General features: G+C 43.6%; 1 protein-coding gene across 1 annotated transcript in view; it reads right to left on the reverse strand.

Moving 5' to 3' along the window:
• The window catches only part of PDS5B (PDS5 cohesin associated factor B), an 89165-nt gene extending 65042 nt beyond the window's left edge, over nucleotides 1–24123 (reverse strand). Inside the window, exon 1 of the mRNA XM_070942803.1 lies at nucleotides 24091–24123. The gene's annotated coding sequence lies outside the window, so the exon portion shown is untranslated. The remainder of the gene's footprint in view (nucleotides 1–24090) is intronic.

The raw sequence follows: 24123 nt of genomic DNA on the forward strand, positions 1-24123 counted from the left end.
GCATGACATTGTGAATGGATTAATGGAATTTATCTACCAAAAAAATTAAACATATACAGCCTTATTCTACATAATTAAAAAACTAATCTTTATTTCATGATGGAATAACCTTTGGATGGTAATATATTTTCCTCAAAAAGAATTTTATTTAAAAAAATCCGATTTAAATAAAAAAAATCCGACTTAAATAAAAAAAATCCGATTTAAATCAAAAACTGTTTTTTAATTTTTTTAAAAAAAATCATTGATTTTTATCCACCCTGTAACAAATTATAGTCTACACATGAAAAGTCATTCCTAATATTGCATCTCCCAAAATTCAACACTGTCCCTGCTCTATTCAACATCGACATCAGAGCTCCCCAATATTTCCAGCTTTGCAGACCAGCAGAGGGGAGGATGGGATGGTTTTTGCAAGTGGACTGGAAGTGCACATGTGCATGCAGCTCCATTTGCACAAGCGGCGTGCATGCGCGCTTGCCATTCACACAAATGGAATGCACGTACTCGCCCACTGCTCGTGCAAATGAGGATGTGGGTGCATATGCTTACCGGCCGTTTCCATGACCCAGTTGCAAATCCCTCATGGCCCACAGCTTGGGGACCCCTGATCTACATGAAGTTGTAAGATAATTTGACAACCCAGGATGAGATACAATCAGCATGGAGATGATACTCAGCTGTACATCTCTACATTGGGCTGACCAAGTGATGCCATGGAGGTCTTGTCCTGATGCCAGAAGACTATGGAGGACTAGCTGCAGAGGAAGAGTCTTTACTTCAATCCTAGCAAGATTAATTATCTATGGGTTTTGGGGCCATCCCGGTCTTTTGAGGTTTCATCATTAACTAAGTATGGTTGTACCATCCAGACCAAACCAATGTTTATTTAATTTGTATCCCGCCTTTATTATTTTTACAAATAACTCAAGGCAGTGAACATATCTAATGTACCTTCTTCCTCTCCACACCTGTGAGGTGGCTTGGGTTGAAAGAAAGTGACTGGCCCAAGTCACTCAGCTGATACATATAATATCAGTATATATAAATATCAGGGGGCTCCTGCTGGACTCACAGTTCCTGTTTGAAGAGTAGGTGAAAGCTGTGGGTGGGGGACTTTTGAACAGTTACATTGTTGTTCACCATTCATGCAACACCATTTTGTGTTCTAGTACACCCTTTCCTAGAACACAAGGCACTGCATATGACCATTCATGTTTGGTTAATTCTTCAATGGACTACTGCAATGTGCTGTACATGAGGCTGCACTGAAGAACATTCAAAAGCTGAAATTGATCCAGAATGCAGCAGTGTGGACAATTATGGGTATTTCTCAATTCATCCATGTTACATTTTTGATAAACAAGCTTCACTGATTTCCAATAGGGTTTCAAATATAATTCAAAGTGCTAGATGTCACTATATGGGCCTTCATGATCAGGGTGGGATACTTTAAGAACCACCCCTTTCCATCCTATTTGTTTCAGAAGGTGAGGCATATTTTGGATCTTATCAATTGAAGAATGGCATCTTGCCATGTAACCCTTTTGAGTTGTGGTATCTGCATTTTTGGAATACCTCACTGAAATTACATTTGGCCCTCACCCTGCTAGCCTTTCAGAAAGTGCTGAAGATGTGGATTTGCCAAGAAATGGAGAGCAAAACGTTAGTGAAGCTCAAGTGATCTGATATAGGGAAGCCTTGAGTTATGACCACTCATTCAGTGATTGTTCAAAATTACAATGGTACTGAATAAGGGGGACTTACAACTAGTCTGTGAAGCTGTAACTATCACAATGTCCCCACGATTTGGTGAGATTTCAGTGATATGAACACTTGACTTTAATCGCTCTAAAAGTAAAAACAGCTATGGGGAAAAACAAATTATTATCATTTATTTATATTAAATTTAAGGTGGAAAATATGTGAAGAACAAAACAATTTTTATCTTTTTCTTATTCAAATACAGCCAACCATATATATAGTTGTGCTTAAAAATTTGTGAGTAGTTTTTGGAATTTTCAATATTTCTACATAAATATGACCTAAAACCTGATCTGTCCACATATTAGTCTCAAAGGTAGAAAAAGAGAGACCAATTAAACAGTCAAAAACATTACACTTCTTCATTTTTTGGGAAAATGATCCAAAGATACATATTTCTATGCGGCAATGTTTTTTTTTTATTTAAAAAACCAGAATCCTGGGTATGTATTATCAAAGTCTGATCTTCACACGCAGACATGTGAAAGGGTATCATGGCTCAAACAAACATTATTTCCGAGGATCTCCAAAACAAGAGTTTGATGTTTACCAGGCAAGAAAAAGTTACAAAACTATTTCCAAAGAACCTTAGACTCCTTGAGTCCACTGTCAAGCAGATTGTGTACAACCAGAGGCAATTCAACACCACTGAACCTTCCAGGAATAGTCAATTAACCAATATCACACCTAGAGCAAGATGTATAATATTTCAGGAGATCTCAAAGAACTCTAGGGTAATGTCAAAGGAACTAAAGGTATCTCTTAAATTGATGAATGTCAATTCACAAGACCACCATCAAAAGAATAGCATGGTGTGCATGGCAGGGCTATAAAGAGAAAACCACACTATTCAAAAAAAACACTGCTGCCCATCCATAATTTACAAAAAAACTACATGGATAAACCAGGAGATTATTGGAAGTAAGTTTTGGTATGGACTAGAGTAGACCAAAAGGGAATATTTTGACTTGAATGAAAAGCATTACGTTTGGCAAAAGGCAAACACTGAATTGTTATAATTCCTTGTTCATGTCACAATACTCAATCATACTGGTAAAAACTAGAGTTTAGAGTTTAGAGTTTATTCGATTCCTATACCTCCCTTCTCCCAGGGGACTCAGGGCAGTGTACAGCCTCATTAAAAGGGTGTCTTTCCCACCGTCTTGAAAGAGGCGGTGGTGAGGCCCCTCCTCAAGAAGCCCTCCCTGGATCCAGCTGTATTAGCAAATTATCGTCCTGTCTCCAACCTTCGCTTTGTTGCAAAGGTTGTTGAGAGTGTGGTTGCACGACAACTGCCTCAGTACCTGGATGAATCGAATTATCTAGATCCGTTCCAGTCGGGATTCAGGCCCGGGTACAGCACAGAGACAGCATTGGTCGCATTGGTTGATGATCTCTGGAGGGCTCGAGACAGGGGTTGCTCCTCAGTCCTTGTCCTATTAGACCTCTCAGCGGCTTTTGATACCATCGATCATGATATCATGCTGCACCGGTTGGAAGGGTTGGGGGTGGGGGGCACTGTTCTACAGTGGTTCTCCTCCTTTCTCTCTGACCGGTCGCAGTCTGTGTTGACAGGGGGGCAGAGGTCGACCCCGAGGCCCCTTATATGTGGGGTGCCACAAGGATCGGTCCTCTCGCCCCTTCTATTCAACATTTATGTGAAGCCGCTGGGTGAGATCATCCGTGGTTTTGGGGTGAAGTACCATCAGTACGCTGATGACACCCAGCTGTACATCTCCACCCCAGACCACCCCAATGATACCCTCGAGGTGATGTCCCGGTGCCTGGAGGTCGTACGGATCTGGATGGGGAGGAACAAACTCAGACTCAACCCATCCAAGACCGAGTGGCTGTGGTTTCCGTCGTCCCGATATAGTCAGTTGGCGCCATCTCTGACTATTGGGGGCGAGTCGTTGGCCCCCACAGATGGGGTTCGCAACTTGGGCATCCTCCTGGACTCACGGCTGTCTTTTGAAGAGCATATGACGGCCGTAGCCAGGAGGACTTTTTATCAGGTTCGCCTGATTCGCCAGTTGCATCCCTTTCTGGATCGGGACTCGTTACGCACGGTCACTCACGCCCTTGTCACCTCACGCCTGGATTATTGTAATGCTCTCTACATGGGGCTCCCCTTGAGAAGCACCCGAAGGCTCCAACTGGTCCAGAATGCGGCCGCGCGGGTGGTAATGGGAGCAATGTGGCGCTCTCATGTAACCCCCCTCCTGCGCGAGCTGCACTGGCTCCCAGTGGTCTTCCGGGTGCGCTTCAAGGTTTTGGTTACTATCTTTAGAGCGCTCCATGGCTCAGGACCAGGGTACTTACGAGACCGCCTCCTGCCACCAATAGCCTCTCACCGACCAGTTCGCTCCCATAGAGAGGGACTCCTCAGGGTGCCGTCGGCCAAACAATGTCGACTGACGGCCCCCAGGGGGAGAGCCTTTTCTGTGGGGGCACCTACCATCTGGAACGGGCTTCCCCCGGAGTTACGAAACATCCAAGACTTACGCATTTTCTGCCGAGCCCTGAAAACATTTCTATTCCAACAAGCTGGTCTGGCCTAACTCTCCCTTTTTAATTGGCTTTTAAACTGTCTTTTAAATTGGGTTTTAAACCTCTTTAGATAAATTTGGATGTTTTTTAATCTTTGAGCCTAAATTACTTAATCTGTTTCTTAATAGTTTTTAACTTCTATATGTATTTGTATATATTATGGCTGTTCACCGCCCTGAGTCCTTCGGGAGTAGGGCGGTATACAAATATGAAAAATAAATAAATAAATAAATAAATAAAACACATGAATTTATAAAATTTAAAACCAATTAAAACAAATATATATAATTTGGCCCTCAAATTAAAACACACATACTACAATGGAGCATTGCTAGTATGGGGAAAACCACATTATTGAAACGATGACAGAAGCAGCCACAATACAGGTACAAGTAGGTCAACTTGATCAGTGCAGAATGAATCCCACGAAAAGGTAACATAATCCAAATTCATACTGTTCAAAGTTATATAGAAAATAAGGAATTGGTTCCAGATTGATAGAAATAGACAATGAAAAAGAATTAAACATGATTTTATATGTATATTAATGAAATAATACACCAAAGAATAAACATAATATTTTAATTTAAATTTATGATTAATAAAGTCACACAGTAGTATAAAAAGAAAAACATAAAAATTTACTGTAGATTCAGGCATTCCAACAACTCCTCTTATTTTAACATTGCTATGATCATGTTCATGTCATTCAATTATATCAAATTTTCCCTCCCATATAATAAGCCTCTTTTTTAAATTGAGTGTTGCATTATTCAAATTCACACAATTTGCAACCTATCTATAAAACATACAATGGGCACATACATTTTGTTTAACGAAGCACAGAAACCATGTTAACACTATGTCCTGTCCCATTTATCCTTTTTCGGATAGTAGTTGTGCAATACTTTATTATAAAACATTTTAAGATTATAAACATTTATATAGTTTTGTTTCTGTAGAATTACCTTTTGCTACCTAAACTTCTCAAAAGTCAATTACAATTCCTATAATCTTTAACAAAGTTGAACAAGTGGGAGTTATTTAATAACATGCTTGGTAACATGTATTCCAGATCTTGCAAAGTAAATTTAAATTATCCACAGCTGAAAAAGCTGTGACAATGTCTCAGAAGCACAAAAGGGAAGAAGAAAAAAAATCCAGAATTAACCTTATCTTTCAAATATTTCTAAATTCCTTAAGACAAAATCAATTCAACACTGATTAGTTTCTCAAACTAGAACCTTAACATCAAGTTCCAAATTTGTTTTACGAAACAATCTGTTATACATTTTTATGCTTACAGATCAAAACTAAGATAAACACTTGTGCTGAGTGTATGTTCTGAATTTTAAAGAAATTATTTTTATATTATTGGTTAATGCTTCCTTGCCTTCTGGCAATCACAGGGAAAATTGTGAAGTATTCTTTCATCAGTGTTTGCACTGGCTGCAAAAGTTGTGGCTGCCTTAAGGGAAAAAAACTGTAAAAGACTGATGCAAAATGTACTTCAGAGTACTGTTGATGATTAATAGATACATTAAAATGTTTTATAAGGCATCCCCTTTTCCCCTAACAAAGTACACAGGGGAGATCCAAGAAATTATAGGTTAGTCAGCTTAACATCTGTTCCAAGCAGAAATGGTAATCAAAGAAAAAAATAATGAGGTACACAGAACAGGCCTCACCAAAAAGAAAAAAAAATCATAATGGATTCTCACCAACCTTCTAAAAACATTTGTTACAGGTCAACAGGAGGAAAGGTGAAAGTAATCTCCTATTGACATTGTATATTTGGATTTTAAAAACTAATACTGATTCAGTTCCAAAGCCTTGAATCAAAGCCTCCTGAGTATACAGTTATGGAATAAGAGATCCTTCCTTTTATGGATTGTTACTGTAAGTATTTAAAAAACAGAAAGTAAATAGTAGGATTAAATGAGCAGTTTGAGCTCTTCTCAAAGGAAGGGAGGAATAGAGCTCTTCAAGGTTTTGCACTGAGACTAGTGGTTCTAAACTTGTTCTTTCATGATCTTGATTCAGAGCAAGCTTACAAATCTACTTGCCATGCCATGCTGCCTGCCACATTCTTCTCCTTCTCTGCTTCAAGGTTGGGTCTTGCCAACTCCAGGCATGGGATTTGTTGCTCCACCCCACCAAGGTAGCTAGTAGAGCTATCACAAAAATGGCAATCTGAGGATGCAGTGAGCATTCTTGAGCAGCAAAACAAACGGCTGCTATGTCCCTCTCTCTCACCGACCAGGTAGATATATTTCTATGGGCTGGATGAATTTGGGTGGTTGCCAACCTTTCTACTAAACTGATATGGTTATGAAAACTACAGAAGAATCCCTATTACCTGGAAAAATAGCCAAAGAAATAGAAAATGAGGTTAAATGTAATTTTAAAGTGATGCACATTAGAGAAATCCTAATTTTACACACACACACACACACACACACACATCCTTCTAAGGGTTATAACTAATTAAAAATATCTTTGACTCACAGAAAATAATTCAATAAAGATGCCAAGCAGATGTGTATATAAAAGTTCATTAAAAATGCTAATACTGTAAGGCTTTTATATAAATAAAAATGCATCCATATCTGAATATTGTGTATAGTTATATTTGCTATTTGAAAATGTATATACCAAAGTTGGGAAAAGTACAAAAGAACACAGCCAAAATGATGAAGAACTTTAGTATCTTCTATGCAAGAAAACATTGCAAAACGTAAGTTTTCAGCTTGGGAAAAACAATCAACACAGAGAGAACATAATGAACGTGTACACAATAATGCGTATTATGAAGAAATTGGGCAGATGTAAGTTTTTTTTCCTGCCCAAAACCCTAGGACCAAGAATCATCCAGTGAAGCTGAATGGTAGATTTAGAATAATAAAATGGTCGTTGCTTACCTGAACGACCCTTTTATCCTCGCTGTGAAGACACTCCTTAGACTGGGTATATATCCTATTTGCACAGCTGAGTGTCAATCAAAATCCCTCTGGAGCTGGATCCACCTCACTTCCTGCTCCTTCCTCAGACTTTTCACGAAGACACTTGGTCCAAGAGCATTAGGACTGTCACGAAGACACACCACCGGATAGCCGAACAGGAGGCAGACAGCTACAGAGGGAAAGAAAAGCAGGCCCCCACCAAGGCCAGACCCGGCGAAGATCAGGGAGGGACGGAGTGTCTTCACAGCGAGGATAAAAGGGTCGTTCAGGTAAGCAATGACCATTTTCCTCCTCGCTGTTCAGACACTCCTTAGACTGGGACATACCCAAGTTGGAGGAGAAAAGGGAGGGAACTAAGCCGAAGACTGGCCTTGTGGAGAGATTACAGCCTGTAATACCCTTCTGCCAAAGGCAGCATCTGCAGAGGCAAACTTATCTAGCCTATAGTGACTTACAAAGGAAGAGAGGGAAGACCATGTGGCCGCCCGGCAAATATCATCTACTGAAGCCTGGGTAGCCCAAGCCGCTGAGGTTGCGGCACTACGAGTAGAATGGGGCATTATACCACCCAGGACAGGGACCTCCCTCAATTCATATGCCTTAGCTATACAGGCTTTGAGCCACCTGCCTACTGTAGTTGAGGAAACCTTCTGACCCAAGGAGGAGGGAAGGAAAGACACCAGCAGCGCCTCAGTCTTGCGAAAGGAGGAAGTCCTTTTAAGATATCTTCTCAATGCCCGTCGGACATCCAATGTATGCCATCGCCTCTCAGCAGGGTGACGAGGGTTCGGGCAGAAATTAGGCAATACGAGTTCTTGGGCTCGATGAAAACGAGTGTTCACTTTGGGCACAAAGGCTGGGTCTAGGCGTAAAACAACCCGGTCTGGATAGAAGACGCAGAGATCACTCCTCATGGACAAGGCTGCAATTTCAGACACTCTGTGAGCCGAAGTTATTGCCAACAAAAAGGCCATCTTTAAAGACAAGAAGCGTAGGCTGGACGAAGCAATGGGTTCGAACGGTGGACCCGTTAAGGCCTGCAACACTAAGGTAAGGTCCCAAGTGGGGTAGCGGTGAATCGGCGGCGGCCGCAAGTTTGAGACCCCTTGGAGAAAGGAACGGATTCTGGGGTACTGAGACAAAGGAACACGAGCTTCCCCTGACAGGACAGTGGCCAGAGCCGCCACCTGTCGGCGTAGAGTCGCGGGAGCCAAGCCCTTGGAGAATCCTGCATGCAGAAAACACAGAATGTCCGGAACAGATGCAGTTGTGGGATCTATGTGATGATCCCCGCACCATCTCGTGAAGGCAGCCCATGAGGCGTTATAAATACGAATTGTTGATGGTCTTCGAGCTGCCTGAATAATGGAGATAATGTCGTCAGACAAATTGTCCTTGATGAGCTTTATGCGCTCAAATGCCACACAGCTAATCGAAGCCATTCTGGTTCCGGATGACGGATGGCTCCTTGAGTTAGTACTATCTTGTCGGGTGGAATCCTCCACGGTGGTTCGACCGATAAGTTCTTGAGGTCGGCGAACCACTCTCGACGGGGCCAATATGGCGCTACCAGTAGAAGGTTCGCCCGTTCTTGAATGACCTTCCGCACGACCTTGGAGATGACAGGAAGGGGGGGGAAGGCATAAAGAAGGCCCCGGGGCCACTGACTTCGAAGAGCATCCAGCCCCTCCGCTGCTGGACATGGATAGCGGGAGAAGAATCTCGGCAATTGGGTGTTCTGAGCCGTCGCAAACAGGTCCACTAGGGGAAGGCCGAACCTCCTGGACAGGTCCTGGAACAGGCCGGGGTCCAACCTCCACTTGGCGTGATCTATTTGGTCTCTGCTGAGCCAATCTGCTTCTCGATTGAGAGTCCCCGAAATGTGTTCGGCTTTTATCGACGAGAGGTGGAGCTCCGCCCATGACAGAAGACGCTCCGCCTCCTGCATTAGTGTCCAGGAGCGGGTCCCCCCTTGTTTGTTGATATGGGCCTTGGTGGCCACATTGTCCGTTAGAATCAGAAGGTCCTGGCGATATACAAGGCGTTTGAAGTGTATCAGGGCGAGTCGGACCGCTCTGAGCTCTAGCCAATTTATATTGTGCAGCTTTTCCGTCGACGACCAGGCACCTTGGGCTAGCTGACGGTTGAGGTGAGCCCCCCAGCCTTGCAGACTTGCGTCCGTGGTCAACACCATCCGAGCTGGTTCCAGAAAGGGGGAACCTTTGTTGAGGGCCGGAGACAGCCACCACCTCAAGGAAAGGCGAATGGGAGCTGGAACCTTTACCTTGAGAAGAGACTCTGCTTGACCTTGTCTCTGGTAAGGGAGCAGGAACCATTGGAGGCGACGAAGATGGAAACGCGCCCACGGAACAATGTCTATGCATGATATCAACTTTCCCAGAAGCTGGGAGAGAGACAGTAAGGTCACAGTCCTGCGTAGTAAGACTTGAGATGTCAGTTCCCGAATGCTGGCTTGTCTGTCGGGAGATAGGGAGACCACACACAGGGTCGAATCTATTATTGCTCCGAGATGTAGGATACTCGATGTGGGAACCAGATGGCTTTTGGCAATATTCAAAGTGAACCCGTGGTCTTGAAGGGACTGAAGTACTAGCTCCCGGTCCTGGGTCGCCTGTTCGGGAGAAGACGACAGGATCAAAATGTCGTCGAGGTAGCATGCCAGACAAACAGGAATTTCTCTGAGCGACGCCGCCATTGCCGCCAGTAACTTCGTAAAGGTCCTCGGAGCGGACGAAAGGCCAAATGGCATAGCCCGATATTGAAAGTGGTGGTCTCCAAACGCAAACCGGAGGTACTTCCTGTGCGACTGATGAATGGGGACGTGCAGGTACGCTTCCTTTAGATCTACAGATTGCATCAGATCTCCCCGACGAATGCAGCCTAGCAGAGACTTGAGGGAATGCATTTTGAACCGACGGTACAAGATGTGTTGATTGAGACGTCGTAGGTTCAAAATGCCTCTCCAATCGCCCGAGGATTTCGGTACCAGGAATAGTGTTGAATAAAAGCCGGTTTTGAGTTGATGCAATGGAACCTGTTCTATGGCCTGGATTTGCAACAGATGGTGAATCTCGAGCAACAGAAGAGATCGCTTCTCCGGCTGAAGTGGCCAAGGGCATTGAAGATAAAAGTCCTGTGGCATGGTGGTGAATTCCAAACGTAACCCTTCGGTGACAGTTTGGACAATCCAGGCATCCGATGTGGTAGTTGGCCACAGGTGAGAGAATGCCTGGAGTCTGCCCCCGATTGGGACCAGAGGCGGTGAGTCACTTACCGCGCCTGGAAAAACGGCCTGCCGACTGTCTGAAAGGTCGCCTGAAGTTGGATTGTCGGCGACCGCGGTCACGAAAGGGCGCCCTGTCCGAAGTTGGCTGGTACTGAGACTGCGAAGATCTGTAGTAAGAGGCGCCCCCGGCGCCCTGCTCCTGTAGAAAGGGCTGTCGATTATAAGGTACATAGCGCCTGTCCTGACGTCGGAAAGACGTGGGTAACACCTTCTTCTTATCCCTATTCTCGACCAGCACAGAGTCCAGGGATGAGCCAAATAAGGCAGGGCCTTTGTAAGGGGCAGCAGTCAAGCGCCACTTGGACTTGGCGTCAGCTCTCCAGTTACGGAGCCACAAGAGACGTCTTGAAGATACTGTCGAAGCTAAGGCCCGGGAAGCGAACTTAGCTGCGCCAAGGACGCGTCAGCCGAATATTCAGCAGCTGCGACCAGTTTGGCCAGGTCCTGCTGTAATCGTGCATCCTCCGGGGGAAGTCTGTCCTTCAATTGACGCAACCACACCAGCGATGCCCGATTAAAAAATGATGAAGAGGTTGCAGCACGAATGGCCCAAGCCGCCGCTTGGTGTGTTTTACGAAATCCCATTTCGGCTCGTTTGTCCTCAAACTTGAGGCCATCCCCAGCCTCACCTACCAGGATGGAAGACGATGTGAGACTCGCCACCGGATCATCAATTGTAGGTAACTGCAGGAGGGCATCCAGCGCAGGAAACGAGGCATAGAGCTTTCGATCAAATGAATTCGGACCCGACAACGAGGCAGGGCGGTCCCAAGGCTTCTGAACAACCTGGCAGAAAAGATCCGGACAGGGAACAAAGTCCTCATCAGGTTGAGGTAGATTGAACAAGTTACTATTGGGGCCAGATGGAGTAGAAGAAGAGGAACCCTGAAGAGGCGTGGAATCCATATTAGTGGCAGCTTTTGCCTTGCGTAGGAGAGAGCGAAACAAAGAAGGCTTAAATAGTCCCGGAAAGGCCGGCTTGTCCTGAATCTCTTCTTCATCCTCTGACATCTCAAAGTCATCTAGGAGATCGTCCTCCCGGGCTGATTCAGGCACAAGGCTACAGGCAACAGATTGCTGTTGATGTTGTGCACCAGGGGGATGCATGGAAAAGGCAGAAGTAGTAGGGCACGTAGGAGCAGGGAAGGCACCAGTGGCTTGTTGCAACCCCATTTGAAACATATGGGACATGGCCTGAGTAAAAAAGGACTGAAAATCCACAGGCTGAGGGAACCCTGGGCCTGCTTCAGGACGGAGGCCGGCTGCAGTGGGTGTAAAGGTAGCTTCAGGGTCTGACCTAGAAGCTTGAGAAAAATGGCTTGCAAAACTAGATGAGCGGGACCTGACACTAGCCCTTGACTGATTAGTCGCAGAAATTGGAACCTCCTGAGAGGTCGATGGTCCATCCTCCCTCAGACCACTGGCCAACAAATCTACATTATGAGAGGCCGAGGGCTCACAGGTCACCTCATGGCTCAAGCCTTCAGGAATTGGTCCTTGACCAGGGTCCTGGGCCCGTTGCCTAGCCTTAGCAAACTGCTTTTCTAATGCCTTATGCCTCCTTTGGGCATCTTTATCCGCTGTGGCAGATTTGGAGGACTTCCCCTGCCTGGAAGCCTTAGATTTCTTCCCCCTGAGCTGTTTAGGGGAAGGTACTGGGGAGGGAGAGGGACTCCTGTCCATATCAGAAGAAAGAGCACCTTCCTCCCTGTCATCCATGATCAATCACCCCAATGAAATAGTATTTATTGATTAATTAATTATAAATAGAAACTTATCAATTCTATATATATGATTGAATATTAGTAATATAAATCGTAATATATATATATATCTATATGATTTTTTGATTTTTTTTTTTTAATAAATGCAAATAAGTATCTACAAGCAAAACCGGTCTATCAATATAACAAGGCAACGGCCCTTTCTCTCTTTTTTTTTTTTTAAAATAAGAATGTAAATTAATTTAAGCAATATGTACTTCCCTGGGACTTTCAGGCACCCCTCTGCAGGCAGTTGTGAATTGCAGGTACGAGCAGGACAGCGTCCCCACCTGCCGGCAATCTAGCGACCCTGGAAACCAAAGCCCAGGTCGCTATGGCCACGGAGAATCCAAAAGCAGTGTCGATGATCAGGGCCCAAAATGGCGGCCCGCGAGGCGAATTTCCAGGAGTCCTAAGCCAGGCGAAACAAAGCGCCTGCGGCCGGACTGAAGCTGCAGCAAAAGGGAGCAGTCACAATTTTCAAAAACAGCTAATGAGTATGCCAGCCGGCAGGGACTCAAGCCGATAGATCTAATGGCCACTAAGGCAGACTGGAGCCTCGCAAAGTGACTGGCAGCAAAATGGCGGCAATGGCGGCAAATGGCGGGAAGAATAGAATAGATTAAACCGCCAGCCAAGCCAAGCCGCTAGCGGCGGCCGGAGCCCCAAACCGCCGATACGCGCTTTAAACCTCTCCAAGCGAAGGCAGTCGAAGCGCAGCACCTTTAAACAGTAAATAAATAATATTGAGCCAATTCACTAAAGTAAAGACAAAATTAAGAACGAAATGTAAACTAGAGAACAGACACTCGATGCTATTGCAATGGCTGAGTGAAAAAGTCTGAGGAAGGAGCAGGAAGTGAGGTGGATCCAGCTCCAGAGGGATTTTGATTGACACTCAGCTGTGCAAATAGGAGTGATATATACCCAGTCTAAGGAGTGTCTGAACAGCGAGGAGGAAAATGAAAGAATTTCTTCCATGAAACTCATTATTATAAAATATGAAAATAGGCACTAACCTGGACTGAATAAATACAAGGAGCACCAAAATATAATTCTGTGACTTGGGAGCAAAATGCTGCCAAATACCAGTTGCAGAACAACTACAGCAGGTGGAGATACACTATGTGTCTATGTCCTGCTTGTGAGCAGAGTAAAGGCGTTTAGCTGGACAATCAGAGAAACAAAATGGTGGATTAATATAGGCTTTCTATGATTCAGGAGGGCTATTCTAATATTCTTACATCTCCAGGAAACAGCTGTTCCCTAACAGTGCTAGTCTTTGGCATCTGGGACACTGGCATGCTGCTATCAAAAACATGACTTCAATTTAACTATCACTGCTGAGGAATAAGCTAAATGTACATGGAAACAAGAAACCAGAATTCTTTTCACCTTGATTGGTTGGGAATGAGCTACAGTTACATATAATCTATTTCTCCCTGCTAGTCTGCCACTAGTTCTACCAGCCAGGATTTTTTAAAGTTAGCAATCTGCTCTTCAAAATTTGGCTTTGCTGTACAGTTAACCAGCAGATGTCTTCTTAGAGTTTCTGCTCATTTTATCTTTGTCAGTTGGGTAGTGCTTTATTTGAAAAGACTTTAAGCAAGACATATCTTTTCCAGTTTACTTGACTCCATTATTGATCATTTTAGGAAAACATCTGCTCTAACTATAAATGAACTTTCTTGATAATTTTCCAGTCAATTAAATGTTCACTGGTGTTATGACCGGTTTCTAAGCAGTCTGATTTCATCTTATAACAAATCCTAGACACAATTTATGATTAAATAATATCTTGTTAGATCTGATCTACATATATTTATATATTTTTATCCTGTGATACATATATTTCACAGGCAATTTCATAGTCAGTCTGTTACTTTTCTACTTCCATCCATCTCCTTTAGCACTTCTATTTTACTAAATTGAACTTGTATCATAGAGATAGTGATAACATTAACATAACTCTATTCAATTCTTAACAGTTTATCATTTATATAATCCCAATAGACAACCTATGGCCCATTGGGTCATCTTTTGAGAGAAAGGTAGTGCATCTGATGTGACCAGAATGAACATTAAATTTTCTCATCCAATTCTTGTTCTCTCTTCACTTCCCCACAATATTTGGTGTCATATCTTGATCATGATACCCCCCTCCATCTTTCCACATGACATAATTAGGCTGATCATATTTTTTTATCGCAATGCTGGACATTCATGTCATCATTGCATAAGAATAACTATATTCTACAACTATGGGGATGACACCGTGGGAATGTTGGAATAAAACTGGTCTGAACATGGTGGAAACTTCTATTTTAACAACAGTAATGAGTTTTAATAGTATATAATGTATTATTTTATCTTCAGGAGTCCCTATTTTCTCATTCTGACTTTTACCACCACGATTTAGAAACTATTCCTTTCTAAACATAAGTTTGATGTTTAGAGTTTAGAGTTTATTGGATTTCTATACCGCCCTTCTCTCAGGGGACTCAGGGCGGTGTACAACCACATTAAAACACATGAATTTATAAAATTTAAAACCAATTAAAACAAATATATACAATTTGGCCCTCAAATTAAAACACACATACACCCACTTAAAATTCATATTAGGCCAGTCCGGCTTGCTGAAACAGGAAGGTCTTTAGGGCATGGCGAAAAGTATGCAGGTCGGGGCTAAGACGAAGCTCTAGGGGCAGCTCATTCCAAAGGGCTGGTGCCCCCACAGAGAAGGCTCTCCCCCTGGGTGTCGCCAGTCAGCATTGTTTGGCCGACGGCACTCTGAGGAGCCCCTCTCTATGGGAGCATATTGGTCGGTGGGAGGTTGTTGATGGCAGAAGGCGGTCTCGTATGTATCCCGGTCCTAAGCCATGGAGCACTTTAAAGGTGGTGATCAACACCTTGAATCGCACTCAGAAGACCACCAGGAGCCAGTGCAGCTCGCGCAGGAGGGGTGTTACATGGGCGCGCCGAGTCGCACCCATAACCACCCGCGCGGCCGCATTCTGGATCAGCTGGAGCCTCTGAGTGCTCTTCAAGGGGAGCCCCATGTAGAGAGTGTTGCAGTAGTCCAGACGGGATGTGACGAGGGCATGAGTGACTGTGCGCAGGGCATCCCGGTCCAGAAAGGGACGCAACTGGTGCATCAGGCGAACCCGATAGAAAGCTCCCCTGGCCATGGCCATCATGTGCTCTTTCAAAGACAGCCGTGCATCCAGGAGAACACCCAAGTTGCGAGCCCGCTCTGCGGGGGCCAAGATCTCACCCCCAATAGTCAGCGATGGCGCCAGCTGACTATACCGGGACGCCGGAAGCCACAGCCACTCAGTCTTGGAGGGGTTGAGTTTGAGCCTGTTTCTCCACATCCAGATCTGCACAGCCTCCAGGCACTGGGACATCACGTCAAGGGCATCATTGGGGTGGTTCGGAGTGGAGATGTACAGCTGAGTGTTGTCAGCGTACTGATGGAATCTCACTCCGAAACCATGGATGATCTCCCCCAGCGGCTTCACATAAATGTTGAACAGAAGAGGCGAGAGGACTGACCCTTGCGGCACCCCACAAACAAGGTGCCTCGAGGTCGACCTCTGCCCCCCTGCCAACACAAACTGCGTGCGGTTGGAGAGGAAGGAGGAGAACCACCGCAACACGGTGGCCCCCACTCCTAACCCCTCCAATCATCACAGCATGATATCATGGTCGATGGTATCAAAAGCCACTGAGAGATCTAATAGGACCAGGACAGAGAAACAACCCCTGTCCCGAGCCCTTCAGAGATATCAACCAATGCGACCAATGCCGTTTCCATGCTGTGCCCCGGCCTGAAGCCCAACTAGAACAGGTCTAGATAATCGGCTTCATCCAGGTACCGGGGCAGTTGTCGCACTACCACACTCTCAACAACCTTTGCCACAAAGCGAAGGTTGGAGACTGGGCGATAATTCGCTAATGTAGCCAGGTCCAGGGAAGGCTTCTTGAGGAGAGGCCTCACCACCACCTCTTTCAAAGAGGGGGGGAAGTAACCCTCACTCAAAGAAGCGTTAATAATACCCTGGAGCCAGCCTCATGTAACCTCCCGGGTTGGCCAGCACCAGGGTGGATTAAAATCAATGATTTTTTTCAAAAAAATCAGATTTTTTTAATTTAAATCGGATTTTTTTTTATTTTTATTGAATTTATTTTAATAAAAAACTTTTGGGGTAAAAATCTATCGTAAGATAGTTTTCTATTTAAGATACATAAATAACTTAGTTTATTCAGCATGAAATGGAGCTTAGTTATGAAGCATGAGGCTGTATATTCTGCAACACTGGGACTATCGGTGAGTCAACAGTGGGTCAAAGGAGTAGCAGAGATGACAGTTGCTCTTTATTTATGATTTATTTATTTATTTATTAATCAAATTTCTATACCGCCCTACTCCCGAAGGACTCAGGGCGGTGAACAGCCAAGATAAAATACAGATAATACAAATATTAAAAATCTCTTAAAATTATTAAATATTTTGGCCGAAACACAGATTAAAACATCCAATTTATAAAATCACGAATTAAAAATTTAAAAGAGGAGAATTAGACCAGGCCAGCCTGCTGAAATAAAAAAGTTTTGAGAGCATGATGAAACGTGCGCAGGTCCGGGATCCTCTGTATCCCTGGGGGGAGCTCATTCCAGATGGTAGGTGCCCCCACAGAGAAGGCTCTCCCCTTGGAGACCGCCAGTCGACACTGTTTGGCCGACAGCACCCTGAGGAGCCCCCCTCTATGGGAGCGTACTGGTCGGTGAGAGGCTATTGGTAGCAGAAGGCGGTTTCGTAAGTACCCCGGTCCGATGCCATGGAGCGCTCTAAAGGTGGTAACCAAAACCTTGAAGCGCACCCGGAAGACCACCAGGAGCCAGTGCAGCTTGCACAGGAGGGGGGTCACATGGGAGCGCCATGTCGCTCCCATAACCACCCGCGCGGCCACATTCTGGACCAGCTGGAGCCTCCGGGTGCTCCTCAAGGGGAGCCCCATGTAGAGAGCATTGCAGTAGTCCAGGCGGGAAGTAACGAGAGCATGAGTGACCGTATTTAACGAGTCCCGATCCAGAAAGGGACACAACTGGCGAATCAGGCGGACCTGATAAAAAGTCCCCCTGGCCACGGCCGTCAAGTGCTCTTCTAAAGACAGCCGTGAGTCCAGGAGGACACCCAAGTTGCGAACCCTCTCCGTGGGGACCAATGACTCGCCCCCAATAGTCAGTGATGGCACCAACTGACTATATCGGGATGTCGGAAACCACAGCCACTCAGTCTTGGATGGGTTGAGCCTGAGTCTGTTTCTCCCCATCCAGATCCGCACGGCCTCCAGGCACCGGGACATCACTTCAAGGGCATCAATGGGGTGGTCCGGGGTGGAAATGTACAGCTGAGTGTCGTCAGCGTACTAATGGTACTTCACCCCGAAACCACGGATGATCTCACCCAGCGGCTTCACATAAATGTTGAACAGAAGGGATGAGAGGACCGACCCTTGTGGCACCCCACATACAAGGGGCCTCGGGGTCGACCCCCCTGTCAACACGGACTGCAACCGGTCAGAGAGAAAGGAGGAGAACCACCGTAGGACGGTGCCCCCCACCCCTAACTCCTCTAGCCGGTGCAGCATGATACCATGGTCGATGGTATCAAAAGCCGCTGAGAGGTCTAATAGGACTAGGACAGAGGAACAACCCCTGTCCCGAGCCCTCCAGAGATCATCAACCAACGCGACCAATGCCGTTTCCATGCTGTACCCAGGCCTGAAGCCTGACTGGAACGGATCCGGATACAACGATTCATCCAGGTACTGGGGGAGCTGTCGCGCTACCACACTCTCAACAACCTTCGCAACGAAGCAAAGGTTGGAGACTGGACGATAATTTAAAAATTATGATTTAAATCGAGTTGATTTAAATCAAGCCTTTTTACTTGTGATTTAAATCATGATTTAAATTGTGATTTAAATCAACTTGATTTAAATCAAATCCACCCTGGCCAGCACCAACCAGGAGGGACACGGATCCAACAAACATGTGGCAGCGCTAAGCTTCCCCAGAATCCTGTCCACGTCCTCGGGAGTCACAGGGTCAAATCCCTCCCAGATAACATTCTCAAGATTCCCCTCCATCACTCCATCTGGATCTACCCAATAAGAGTCCAGACCTTCCCGGATCTGAGTGACTTTGTCATGCAGGAATTGCACAAAATCCTCAGCGCCGCCCTGCAAGGGGTCTTCCCTCCACTCCCACTCTGGTCATCCCTGAACCACTTAAAATTTTAGTTAATAATGCATTTAAAAAAACCCTTAATCCTTGCTTTGACGCATGCCATCTCTTGGGGTTCCAAAATTACAAGTATCCTTGTAATTTTGATTTTAGACTATAGCATCTCTCTCTCTCTCCTCCCCCCCTCTATCTATCTATCTACACACACAAACATACACACACCCCCAGGGTTAAGTCCAAATAAAATTAATGGGACTAACTTCTGAGTAGATATGAATAGAATCCTAAATTCATTGTGCTTTTCAATCTTAGACTTGCTATCAATTTCTCAGAACTAACTGCTACTTCTAATCTTATTCAAAGCAAATTTAATAGCCTTCAAATACAAGAGCCTGTAGTACAGTGGACTAAGCACTGTTATTAACATCTGCTGCTTGCAATTACTGCAAGTTTAAATCTCACCAGGCTCAAGGTTGACTCAGCCTTCCATCCTTTCAAAGGTAGGTGAAATGATGACCCAGATTGTGGGGGCAATAAACTGACTTTGTATAAATGTACAAAAGTATGAAGGCTATTGTTTAACGCATTGTAAGCTGCCCTGAGTCTCCAGAGAAGGGCGGCATATAAATTAAAGCAAAAAAAAAAAAAAAGTATTTTCTTTCTAGCTGGATAGTCTTCAACTCTAATAATTTCCATCAAGTCAAGTTACAAGTTACTTTATATATTTTTTTTATTTCAAGTCCAAAGTATCATTAAAATTCATAATGAATAGTTGATACTTTATAAAACATTTTAATTTCTTAATACCATTTCTTTCTTTCTCGTCACTTTCTGGCAAACACATCATTATGAAGCCAATGCATTTTTGTGTGTGTGTCTATGCATGCATGCTTGCCTTGAGGCTTTTTTAAAAGTACTGTATTGTAATTATGTTTTTCCAAACTTCATCACAAAGACCAATTCAACTGAAATAAGTATGGGGAATCTGCCATTCTTCAGATGTTGATGAATCCCAGGTCCCAGTGTTCCTGGAGAACAACATCTAGAAAACTATAGATTTCCCAATCATGACTATCGGGTTTCTTTAACTAAATTCAGTAGCATATCTTATATATCTCATAATGCTGCTATACATTTCATAGATAAGTCTATAATTAATGCAACCTATAATTGATCTTAATATAATTAAATGGATCTTCCATTTTGAGGCTCATATCAGTCATTACAAGAACTCATTATCAAAAAAGTTATAAAGTCACAGTCAAATCTAACACTTCTGTTATATATTTTTTATCATTTATAATTAGATAAATTTAAAACAAACAAGCATAAGGCTATACTGTATTATTTTAAGTGTCAATAAGCAATAATTACCAAAAGAAAAATCCATACATTAATAGCAATACAGGTGATCTTTGACTTACAATTCCCTTAATGACTTTTGGAGTTACAACGGCACTTTAAAAAGTGACTTATGACCATTTTTCACATTTATTATCCTGGTGACCATGCAGCATCCCCATGCTGCATAGGGATTCAGATGCTTAGCAACTGACTCCTGTGTATGACAGTTGCAGTGTCTCAGGGTCATGTGATCACCTTTTGCAACCTTCTGGCAAGCAAAGATAATAGGAAAGCCAGATTCACTTAACTGTGTTACTAACTTCACAACTACAGTGATTCACTTAACCACTGTGGCAAGAAAGGTCATAAAATAGGGCAAAACCCACTTAACAACTGTCTTGTTTAGCAACAGAAATTTTGTGTTAATTGTGGTCGTACGTTGTATAGAGGAAGTGCAATGAAAATGAGAATGGCAAGAATTGGTATTGTATACTAAAATGTAAAGTGTTTTCAAATATACACTTTTTAAAACATTCTCTTTGTAGTATGTTTAAGTTTGAAAACACTCTTTTATCTGTGATTGCCGTAAGTGTCAATACAGGATTTTGGCTATGGCAATGAGTACTTTGCACTATTAAATCTAGAATGCTAGCTGTATCTCTTCCTGAGTTGCTTAGATTTGGCAACAGTTATTCAGGTTTAAGTTACAATCTGTCTCAACTAGTAGAACTTGCTACATTTGGAGTTACCCTTGAAAAGTATTTGGATGTTGCTGTTGGTACAAAATGTGGCAGCTAATCCACAATTTGCTAATCCACAATTAGTGATGATACTGAGAATATAGTTTTCTGGTTATGTTGACACTAATACATTGTAATATCTCTTGGCTGCTATTTGTATTTAATTTTTTTTTGCATTGTGTTTTAATTGGTTTAATTGTTATGATTGTTCACCGCCCAGTCATTCAGATGGGCAGCTATACAAATCAAGGTACCGATAATGTTCTGATCAAATAGACAGGCTGATAATTGTTTACTAGACACAATTTAAGTTATTGGAATTAACCATTATCACTCTAAACTGTTTAGAGATTGATTATTTTACAGAACATTTCCCCTATTATAAATCTGTTTGCTTATTAAGATCTCCAGGAGAGCTCTTTTGGTAATACCTCCATTGCCAGATGTCTGTTTTTCTGATATGCTTTGCTCCTACTCTCAGATTTGGTCTTCATTCTTTCAGGATTTAGAAGATCTAAACATGTATCTCTTTGACCAGGTTTTCAACTATAATACTTTAGTTTTTATTTTTAAAATTAGTATTAATCTATGTTTTTATTTTTTTACGTTCTGCCTTTAAATTACTTTAACTGCCTGGAATGCTTCCAACAGCAGGGAGGAATGACATAACAAATGCATCTGACCAGAAAAAAAAGTATCATTAAAGTTTATATCTGGAAAAAAACTTAATATGGTCATTCAGTTAGATTTCTTTAGTGCAGTTCAAGCAAATAACATTATGAGAAAAAATAAGCATGTACATTTATAAATAATATAGTTAGAAATAATCACAAAACAATAAACAACCAGACTATACCAGAATATTAAAAAAGGAAACTATTATATTGTAACTTCAAGGCTTTAGCAAAAACATTTTCTTAAAGATTTTTCCTCTCTTTTTCAAAATAAAATACAATACATAATAAGACTTCAATAAAATAACAGGTTAATAGCAAAAAGGTAGACTGGACAACTCAAAACTAATCTTATCAGCAACTTAAAAAACATTACAATTTCTTGGACAACAAGGATTTCTGGAAAGTCTTGGAAAGTGAATGCCATACAACCACTACTAAAAAGCCTTCTTTCTTGTTGCAAGAGAGAGAAAAGCTCCATTCACAAGCTCCACAACTGCAGTTTCAATTCTGTTGTGTTTTCTCTGCCAGGCTAATACAACAATTCTTATTACAATCATATTTGTTCGCATATGTATCAACTAACAATAGAAAGGAAAGAAAAGCATAAGAAGCAATATTCTCCTTCACAGGTAATCAAAGAAACGCAGGATGTATGTACAGTCCATTCTGTAAAGATTTCTACATAACTTAAAAGATTTCAGAATATTTTGTAAGCTTTCCAAATTAAAAAAACCCATTAATTATCCTAACTTCTGAGGAATTTTGAAATCATGCATTAATTTAATTTTCACTATAAATTATTACTATCTAATTAGCATAAAAGGCTATACTGAATAGAGGGGGATTAAACCCCCCCCCAAAGATAACATTTCTTCTTCAAAGCCTGCAGATGCACAACATACAGGAAGTCCTTGATTTACAACCACAACTGAGCCCAAAATTTCTATTGCTAAGCAAGAAATTTGTTAAGTGAGTTTTGTTCCATTTTACAATCTTTTTGTCACAATTGTTAAGTGAATCACTGCCATTGTAAAGTGAACCTAGCTTCTCCATTGATTTTGCTTGTCAGAAGGTCGCAAAAGGTGATCATATCCAGGACACTGCAACTGTCATAAATATAAATTAGTCTGAATTTTGTTCACATGAATGCTGCAACAATCCTAAGTGTAAAAAACAGTCATAAGTCACTTTTTTAAGTGCCACTGTAATTTAGAACAGTCACTAAATGAACTGTGGCACTACTTGCATAGGTCCCTCAATAATGTGTGCTCACACATACTATGGACAGAGAGAAAACCCATTTTACCTTCATTCAATTCATGGTGCAGGTAACTACCTGCATGGGTTCATAATGCAACTGTAAATATAATGAACACATGGTTTCAAAAAATAACTATCTAAGCACATTAATAGAACCACTAAGTATGCAGTAAAATGCACTAACTTTGAGTTAACAAGTTGTGACTCTATATTATACCACACTGAATACTTCTAGATCCCCACCAAGCTCCCAATTCTTCAAACTGAATTCCATTAGTTTTTAACAACAGACCCACCCCTACAGGAATTGGCATCACTAGTTTTACTTCGGAGGCTTAATAAGCCACCTATTTGCTTCTCTCCATAAACAATGAAAAGGGACCCTGAAAAATTCAGATTTTTTTTTTAAAAAAAAAAACCTTCCTCTTTCAAAGAATAGTCCTCTAGAAGGCTTTTATCGCAGTGCTTAAAATGCCGATTTCTCCCCCCACCCCCACCCAAAAAAGTGTGGAAGGCCTTGTTTAATAATTGAGCCAGCTCCCAAACTGCTACATTAAAAAAAACCCAGGAGAAAGATTGGGGTGTGTTATGTTGGGGCGACCACTTTCCCCGTTGCTTGCTGCTTCCTCCGCGAGTACAGAAAAGAGATGCCTCCGACGCTTTGGCAAGTTGAGAGTATGAAACGGGGCCGGGGGGAGGCGGCTAAGTCGGGAGCCCCCTATTCCTCCCTCGTCTCCCACAGGCCCCACAGCCAATGGCAGCGGACAAGGGGTTGAGCTGGGGCAGGGTCCCCGCGCGAGGAACTAGGCCAACTGGGACGGGCAAGGCTCCAGGGCTGTCCGAGCCATTCAAGTCTTTTTGCAGAAAAAGCGGCTCCAGGGGCGGGCGGGTGGAACGAAGGGAGGCCGATTGCAGTAGCGCCACATTTGAGGGAAGGAAGCGTCTGCTGCTGCTGCTGCTGCTGCTGCTGCCGCCGCCTCCTCCTCCTGTCGCGGCCGCTGCTCCACCTCCTCCACCACCTCCGCCTGTCTTCCTTTAAGGAGGCTTCAAACTGAGACACCCCCCCACCCCACTCCGAGGACCAAGACAGAGCGCTCGCGGGCGGAGTGGGGACCCCCTGGATTCTCCGAAGGCGCTTCGGACAAGGTCAACCCCCCCCCGTTACTTCTCGCCCGCCGCCGCTCAGAAAACGAGCCCGCACACAAACAACACCCACAATCGCACCGCGGGAGGAAAGGGCGGCAAGTTCAACATGCTCACTACGGTTGAGCGAGGCAGGGATGGCGGTGTAGAAAGAAACGGCGTGAGGGGAATATCGGGAGTGGGGGGGGGAGAGAAAAAAGCACTCGGGCCACAATCCGCCTCGCTTTCCGGATGCCTGAACAACCCGAGAAGCAAAAAAAGGGGAGGCGGGGACGTGCAGGGGGGCTCCTGCCCGAAGAGCCTCTTCGCCCTTCCACCCCTTACCTTCCCGTGGCTGGCTGACTGCCGTCGCCGTTT

The sequence above is a fragment of the Pituophis catenifer genome, unplaced genomic scaffold, assembly GCF_029215685.1.
Source record: "Pituophis catenifer annectens isolate HBS135680 unplaced genomic scaffold, rPitCat1.0.hap2 SCAF_4, whole genome shotgun sequence".
NCBI lineage: Eukaryota > Metazoa > Chordata > Lepidosauria > Squamata > Colubridae > Pituophis > Pituophis catenifer.